Genomic DNA, 9,178 nt, shown 5'->3' with positions numbered 1-9,178 from the left:
ATGGTGTGTGTGTGTGTGTGTGTGTTTTGTTTTCCTCTTTCTCAGTGTAGTGGTTATGGACTTACTTTTTTTTAATTGGGTTCTTTGGATTTTTTGCTTTGTGGCTGTCTGTAAGCAAACTAATCTCAAGGTGTGTAATTTATACATTAAGACCATAAGATATAGGAGGAAAATTAGACCATTTGGCCCATCGATTCTGCTCCATATTCTTTGATAATAAATGTACTTTGAATCTTTACTTCAGTGAGACCAAGTGCAAACTAGGCAACCAATTGGCAGAGCAACCAGTCTTGACTGCGATTGCCAACCCATGGTGCCATTTTACCTGCCCGTCCCATTCCCACACTGACCTATCTGCACTCCGGCTTCTACTGCTAGAGTGAGGTGCAACATAAACTACACCTCATATCTCACCTGGCTAGTTTACAAACCAATGCTCTAAAGATTGTATGTTCAGATAATCCTTACTTCCTGTGATGCCCTTTTCCCCTCCTTCTGATATGCACCCTGTCCTCCTTTTTTCTTTCCCTTCCCTAGATTGATCTTAGAGAATGTTAACAGATGGGCATAATGTTATGGACTGAAGGGCACGTACTATGTTGTAATGTTCTTATAATCCTCTCCAGCCACCCTGTTGCCCATTTTTGTTCCCCAAACCCTCCTGGTTCCATCCACCTACTACCTACACATTTCACCCATTGGATTCCCTCCCTCATCTAGTCCAGTTGCCTGTCATTTCTCCCTTAATGTTTCCCATTATCCCCTTCCTCACCTGTTACATTCCAACACTATAGATCCACTTCTCTATACAATTGGAATTCTCCCAAAACAGATTTTGGTAAGTTAGTTTATTATTGTCACATGTACTGAGGTGCAGTGAAAAGGTTGTCTTGCATGCTGCTCATACTGATAAGTCCAGATCTTGATGTCTCCACTTATCACCCTCCAGCAGCTGTTTCCTCTTCCATCCCTCCCCCTCTCCCCAACCTGGTCCTTCTACCTTTTTTTTCACTTGACTGCTTCCATCTGTTACCTACCTGCCTCTATCAACCCCATCGCTTCCTCTTCTCTACATGGCTCCATCATGGCTCTATCCCTCAACCCTGCTCAGTTGGCCCATCACTCACTGGCACCTGCATTACCCCTCCCTCTCTCCTCTTTCTGTTGGCTGTCTTCCTTCTCCACTCTCAGTCCTGATCCGGGAATTTAGTTCAAAATATCAACAATTCTTTCCCCCAAAAGATGCTGTTTAACGAGCTGAATTCCTCTAATAGTTTTTTATTTGCTTTAGACCATTATATTTGTGCATAGATTGTAAAGTCTACTCATGCAATGTTTTCTTTTGGTTTCTTAGTTCAGAACAACAGCATGGACTGAAGGCCCAGTTCCTGTGCTATACTATGTTCCATAACCCAGAGGCTTTAGAAATGAGCCATGCAAATTACTTTTTCTGTCCTTGGCACTCATCTGATCTGTTTTGTTATTGTACTATGTAGTCTTATCAAATTGCAAGTGTGTTCCAGTTACCCTTTGTACAGGCTAAGATTGATTGCTTGGCTTATTTAGTTTCTTGAAGATAACTCTGGAGGTCACCAGAAGATTGGCTGGTACAGATTAAGCTTAGGTTTTGCATATCAAAAAAAGCATCAGCGAGCATGACAAGCCCTGTAAGTAAGTAGAACATGCATCTTGAAACTGTTTTTGTAATGTGAAACAGTTGTGAGGGATACTTTTGAACAGCTATAGTAGACATGGACTAAAGTCTCGTCTCCGCTTTCAGCTGCTGACTTTTCTGTGCAGCCCATCATGGGTGGTGTATATCTATTGTTATATCCTTCTATTCTGCAAAGCTGTACCTTACAGACTGTCACTAGAAATAGCTTTATCCTTCTACAATATATTCCTTGTAGATCGAAGGCTCGAACTGTTATGACTATGACTAGTATTGTTGTATTTAAAGCAAAAGTTGATAGTTTCCTGATCAATCAGGGATTCAAAGGTTATGGTGAGAAGGCAGGTGTATGGGTTTGAGTGGGATCTGGGATCAACCATGATGGAATGGCGGAGCAGACTCAATGGGCTGAATGGCCTAATTCTGCTCCTATGTCTTATGGTCTTATGGACTACTTATAAAGCTATTATAAATATATTATTTAGCCCAAATACATGGAATTGTAACAAACTAAGTTTTGAGCTGGTAGTATGGTTTTATGGTTTTCATCAAGAAATATTGTTATTTAGTTCCCTTTTATTTTGTACATTTTATTGCTTGGTTGAAAATATCCTTTTTCAAATTTATTGTCAATTAGTTTAATTTAATTTTCCACTGTCACTCCAATCCCTTCTGTTTTATGCAAATCAGGGTTAGAACTCCAACTTTGCATCTGCAACCTACCTTTCTGATAAGTGAGCTCCACATCAAGATCCATTAAATCACAGATCATCCATTTTAATAAAAGGAGTAGTAAATGGAATCATTTAGCATGATAGTGCCGGAGTATGGTAACTCATTGTTAGCGGCTGCCTGCAGATCCCTCATTATTTTGATTATAATTGCCCTATCATTTAAATCTAATTTTGTATCTCTAAGAATTACGAATCCTGCACTGAACCTTCTGTGTAAAAGTAACACATTTTTTTCTGCGCTCTGTTATTATTTTACCTTGTACCACTTCAGTGCACCATTGTAATGAATCGATCTGTATGAGTGGTATGCAAGACAAGTTTTTCACTCTACCTCACTAGGTGACAATAAAAATTAATTTACCAAAATCTTCTTGTGAGGTTTCTAATTATTTAGTGAAGTGGGTCTCTAGGCATACAATATATTTCCATATGGAATAATTTAAAAGTTATAAGTGAGATAAATTATGCAGTTGCTGAACAGAGCTAGTGATCTGAGTCAGAGGAACCTTGGGGACATTGGTAATTTCCGAAGAGACTTGTTTATTATTCCCACTTAGGTGATATTCTTTGCAACCCAAAAGCGAGCAAAATGTTAAATTAACCACCTCAAGTATTAGGTGATGTGTGTTCTGATACGCTGCTCATGCTGAACGTGAGAGAGATGCTGAGTATGTAGAAAAACTCTGCTGGCTTAGAATTCCATGACAGTTTCTGTCAAGCAACCTCCACACATATCTAATTCTCTTCAAAACTGGTTGAAGACTTAATTTATTTGGGTCCACCTTCCTACTTGTCAGTTTTGATTTCAGTAACAGAAGGGTCAACTAGTACTCTAAATCTCATAAGTGATTTTGAAAGGACACAAACCTGAGTCAATTGAGTCCTTTAGAAATTCAAGTTCAAGCTCTGATTTGTCACCATCTGACTGTACATATATACAACCAAACAAAACAACATCCTTCCTGACCATGGTGCACACACAAAACATATACCACCCACAGCACATAAACCAAAATATTATGATAAATTAGTTAATAAAATATCATTCAAAATGCATGCAATGCACAGCACAGGTAAACAGTAAATATTAGGGTAAACAGCTTGCTGTCCTAGTCATGAAATCTCGGTGGTGGCCAGGGTACTTATTAGTCTATAACACCCTGAAGGAAGGATCTGTTACCCAGTCTGGCCATCGTAGTCCCGATGCTTCTGTACATCCCTCCTGACAGTAATGGGCCAAAGAGGTTATGGGATGGATGGTAGGGACTCAATAATGCAGATCCTCTGACTGCAATGCTCCCGGTAAATGTCACAAATAGGGGGATGGAGACCCCAGTGAGCCTCTCGCCAGTTTTAACTATCCTCTGTAGGGTGATGATTATGATGAGTATTTTCCTTATTCTTTGTTCTGGAGACTTCAGAAACCTCTCTATCCTTTTTCTTTCGGGGACAGGATACTTCCATGTATAAAGTGAGTGTCCGATTATCAGGCAACACACACAAAATGCTGGTGAACGCAGCAGGCCAGGCAGCATCTATAGGAAGAGGTACAGTCGAAGTTTCGGGCTGAGACCCTTCATCAGGACCCAGGGCACATTCAAAACCTGGACTCCAGCACCATCAATGCGGGCTCCAACGACAATGGACACCTTCAAAGCGATTGCGCAACCACCAACTGCGACTCCAGCCTTGAACTCCAGGCTGGGTCTTCACGTGCTGCTATTGTGACTCCTGTCTCCACGTCCCCCACCACTACTCTGCAACCCCGTCTCCCTCACATCCCATCAACTACTCCTGGGCCCTCAGAGGCTCCTTCTTCCTCTCACCCCCACCCTCTCCTCTCCACCGACACCACCAGCCTCCCTCCCCCTTCCCCCTCTGATCCCTGCTCTCATCTGTGCCAGGTCTTTACCATCCCCACCGACCTTCAATTCTCTGAGGCAGAGCGCTCTGTCCTCAGTAAGGGCCTTACCTTTGTCCCCCTTTGCCCACACCTCAGCAAGTTCCGTGTTCACCGTGACACTGATCTCTTCTTCCACCAGCTCCGTCTTCGAGCCTACTTCTTCGGCAAGGACTCTCCCACCCCCACTGATGACCTCTTTTTTAAAAAAATGAGTCCTGACGAAGGGTCTCGGCCCGAAACATCGACTGTACCTCTTCCTATAGATGCTGCCTGGCCTGCTGTGTTCACCAGCATTTTTTATGTGTGTTGCTTGAATTTCCAACATCTACAGATTTCCTCGTATCTGATTATCAGTACTGTTCTGGGTACCTGGGCAAGAGCTATTGCTACTTCTGGATCATGGGTCTGCAATACTGCAGATAGCTGATAGTAAGACACCATATCTGTTTAGTCATCCCATATCTATTCATGCTACATTAAGTTCAGTCACCAAATGACTTGTTTCTGTGCTGGTGGGGGAAGGCCTTAAGAGGAGACTGAATCATATAATCCACACTTCTAATTGAACATGGTTCTAATCTCACTAGGTTTAGCCTTTGGACTTGTTTTGCTGGGAGCCACCTTGCTGGGAATGGGGAAGTTTACTGAGCTGCTTTCTCCTGCCATTTCTGACTGGACATACCATTGATGTGGATGCTGAACTTATGGGATCATTTGGCTTTATTAAAAGTATGCTAAAGTGAAGCACACTCCTTCATTGTATGAGTTTGGTTCCCATTCTCGGATATTCCTGGTACTGCTCATGACACACACACACATACATCTATATTTCTCATTGAACCATTGTTAGTTTTTTGCACTTTAATTGAAGGAAAAGACAACGACAGTACATAGGATTATAGATAGTCTTGTGATGAAGTTCTGTATCTACTTGTGACCCATAGTAGCTCTTGGATGCATAGTTTGAACTGCTATGTTTCTTCTGGTTCTATCAGGCTTTGCACATTGTCAGTGGCACTCGAAAAGGAGTATAACTTTATCTCCACAAAGATTACATGGTGGTTATTCTGACCAGTGCATCACTTGCAAGTAGATTATTTCTTCTTTGTGGTCCACACTACCTGCTGTGGGCCCTGTCTTCAGAATTTGGCCAATTCAATTCACCGTATAATGACTAAGCTCATCTTGTGATGGATATTGAATTTCCACTCTTGCCATCCGCAATCCACTCTCCTAAAATTATATTTTACAGGGAAATTTTCACGGGCTTAAAGGAAGTGCTGGTCAATGATGATCAGGAAGACCTATCATCCATGTTTCATTCGAGGCCAAGAAATACTATGAACTCAGAGTCAATATTTAGCACTCCTATTGTCACTCTGATGATTTGTTTGCCTTCCCTTCCTTGTCATATGCTTGCCCGAAGAAAGGTGCTGGAGAAGGTGGAGACAGCTAATGGTAATGCTCTATATTATGGTGATCTTGAATTGTTTGAGGTCAACTCTTCCAACTTCGGCAACTGTTTTCATCTTTCATTGTTTTGATTCCCCTGACTTTGTCTACAAGTAATAGCTAAGTGATGCATTTTAGTTTTATCCTCGTTAGATGTATGATATGATTGCTGTCCAGTTTAGGAGATGACACGGATACATTACAAGTAGTGCAGCTATCTCTGACCTCCGCCAGCCCAGGTTAGATTCTGACCTCTGGTGCATTTCGCATAATGGTTGCACATTCTCCCTGTGGCTACATGGTTTCCCTCTCAAATCACAGGGATAAGGCGAAGAATAATTATTATTTTGTTACAGTTCCTAAAGCATTTTTAGATGCTCTACTGCGGTATTGATGTATTATTTATATTTTTGCATTGAGGAACATTTTAATGTTGAATTTCCTAATATTTTTTTCTTCAGATACAAGTTTAGACTTGAAGAAATTGCATATCAGAACCTGGAAACACTGATTTATAAATGTTCTACTGTATAGACTCCTTTTTGTTTGTTTATGGAAAGAAATGTTTACTGAAGACCACATATTCCCATACCAGCAAATTCCCTAATAGAGCAACAGCATGTAAAATTCCCTTCAGTGTTCCTCATCCGCATATTTAGGAATGCATGTGGGGCAGCTTGCATAGCTCTGCCCTGTTGCGTTGTCCATTAATTTTAAAGGATGGAAAATCAGCCTGAAAGCCTACAGTTTTCTGGTCTGTGCTCTGATGTGTGCCAGCAGCACAGAAGTAGAACATTTATTTTTCAAAGCTTCACGTTAGGAATTTAAATAGCTGATCCACTGATGGTGGAAAAATCACTAGAGGGACCTGGAGTTTGATGTAAACAGGTTTTGAATAATTCCTCCCACAATCAGAATCACCAGAATTCAGGTTAATTGGAGATTCATCTTGTGACAGTTCACGAATTAGTGCCGAATGAATGCTGTGTTTAGTTTTCCAAAAAGCAAGATCCAAATTATAATTTCTTGAATGAAGTGATTCATAATATTTCACTCTGACTGTTTTTGTTTAAAGCTACGAAAAGTGCTGATGGAGAGAAAATAAAAAAGACCGAAACACAAAATGCCAAAAATATTCAGCATCTTGGATCGCTCTATGGAAAGAGAAGCACAGACAAACGGCTGAGAGTAAATGTTCGTGTTATTTATTTAGAAGATTTTAATGAACAGCAAAGTCACAGCAGGAAATTTGAAGAACTTGGTAGAACTTCAAACCATTGAGGAATTTGTAGAGATGCATTTTCTATATGTGCAACGAAAATCATACATTGTTTGCACAGATTCAGCTGTTTAGAAGATTTTGAGTTTAGCTTTGATTTTAAAAGCAGCCTATAATGAGGCTAGGTTATTACACAGAATTAACCACTTTACAAAATTGTAGCTTTTACCTTCCGATGAAAAGTTGGTCCTGCAGACTTCACTCATTTCAATCTGTCAATTGGAAATTTAGTGTATGGTGGGAATTAAAATCATTAATAATAAAACAAATACTTGTTGCAGATATTGTAAAGGAAAATCCTTAGAAATTCTATAAGTATATTAAGAGCAAAAAGGGTAATTAGGGAATGAATAAGTCCCCTTAATGGTCATTTGGTTATCTGTGAATGGAGCCAGAAAGGATACAGAAGTTATCCATAAAGATGTTACTGGGACTGGAGGGTCTGAGTTGTGAGGAGACACTGGATAATGCTCAATGCCACACGCTGTTTTACCTAAAATGAAGAAGTCTAAGCCTTGAGTTTATAAAATCAGGAGGGGCTTAGGTAAGGTCGATGATCACAGATTTTTTGCCAGGGTAAGGAAGCCTAAAATTAGAGGACATATGTTTAAAGAAAGGGGAAATACTTAAAAGGAAATTGAGTGGCAAGATTTTCACACAGGAGGTGATGGGTATATGGGGCAAGCTGCTAGAAGAAGTGGTGGAGGCTGCTACAATTACAATTTTGAAAAGACTTTTAGTTTTATAGATAGGAAAGGTTTAGAGGTAAATAAGCCAAATTCAACCAATTGGGACTCTCTCAGGTATGCACCTTGGCCAGCATGAATGAGTTAGGCTGAAAGGTCTGTTTCTGTGCTGTTTAACTCTATGATTCAATACTCGACTATCAAGATTGATGGATTCATTACCCAGTAATCTAAATCATATTACCTGCTCTTTGTATTTTTATAATGCTATTACTTATAGTCAATGAGCACTTTAAAACCTTGGGGGTGTATTCTTACTTGGCAATGTGTGAAAGTAAATTAAAGTATTTGACCTGATTTTTCTCTGAACTAAAATGTCTGAATAGGAATTGGTGAGGGATACCACCCAAAAAGTAGAGTTTGTGCTACTTGAAATCCAACACAAATATATGAGCTATCATCCCCGCCTCTTTGTTTTCATTTGTGTAGTTACTTCTCCAGCAGTGCTAATACATAACTATAAATATCATTAGTTCTTGTTCTGTGGATTAAGCTTTTTATTTTACATCTTGTTTGGACATTCAAAGATACTACAGTACATCCATTGATTTTCATTATTCTGTTCTGCCTGTTATATCCTCCACGAACCCTAATAAATTAGTCAAACGTAGTTTCACTTTCCTAAACCCCTCATAGTCTCAGAACACGTCCCACGCAGTCAAGAAATCTCACCAAAGACTCTATTTCCTAAGGAGGCTGATAAGAGCTGGACATTGTATAATCATGCTCATGCCATTCTACAGATGTGCAGTAGAGAACATCTTAACAAGCTGCATCAGTGTTTGGTATGGAAACTTTACGGCAGTGGACAGGACGGCTCTGCGCTGGGTGGTCAAAGCTACGCAATGCGTCACTGGTACTCGCCATCAAGGACATACGTACAGAAAGGTGCCACAAAAGGGCCAGTGACATCATGAAGGATCCCTCACACTCTGATTATGGACTGTTTGACCCCCACTCCTAATTAGTTTTATTATTATTGTGTTCTTTATATTTTGTGTTTTTTTTGTGCCGCATTGGATCCGAAGTAACAATTATTTTGTTCTCCTTACACATGTGTACAGGAAATGATATTAAACGATCTTGAATATTGAATAAAATCATGCTGACCCTGATTAATGCCATTATGGTTTTCTGAATGACTCACTACTGATATTGTAATGAATTCCACATTTTCTTAATTACATATCCAGGTGAGCTAACCTGTAGGTTCCTACATTTCACCTCGTCCTTTCCTGACTAGGGGTTCGATCTACTGGAACCTCTCCAGTACATACAGATATATACCAAATCTACAGACATTTCTTTAGAGAATTTAGATGTAGGCCATAAAACCCAAGGGGCTTTGACTTTCATGTAAATGAAATTGATATATTTATGCTTCTCATGAGA

At 40.0% G+C, this 9,178-nt stretch overlaps 1 long non-coding RNA gene across 2 annotated transcripts; it reads left to right on the top strand.

The window, feature by feature from the left end:
* The first annotated feature begins 1,094 nt into the window (after nt 1–1,094).
* Nucleotides 1,095–8,885, top strand: LOC134342339 (uncharacterized). 2 transcript variants are annotated; one of them, XR_010017001.1, is made up of 4 exons: nt 1,095–1,671; nt 5,562–5,767; nt 6,837–6,955; nt 8,530–8,885. It is a non-coding gene; the product is annotated as an uncharacterized LOC134342339 (long non-coding RNA). The 2 variants fall into 2 exon arrangements; XR_010017002.1 differs by having other exon boundaries at nt 1,613–1,667.
* Nucleotides 8,886–9,178: the final 293 nt, after the last annotated feature.

The sequence above is a fragment of the Mobula hypostoma genome, chromosome 2 (genome assembly GCF_963921235.1).
Source record: "Mobula hypostoma chromosome 2, sMobHyp1.1, whole genome shotgun sequence".
Taxonomy (NCBI): Eukaryota; Metazoa; Chordata; class Chondrichthyes; order Myliobatiformes; family Myliobatidae; genus Mobula; species Mobula hypostoma.
The sequence above is the reverse complement of the archived record's forward strand: the minus strand, read 5'-3'. Positions and strand labels throughout refer to the sequence as shown.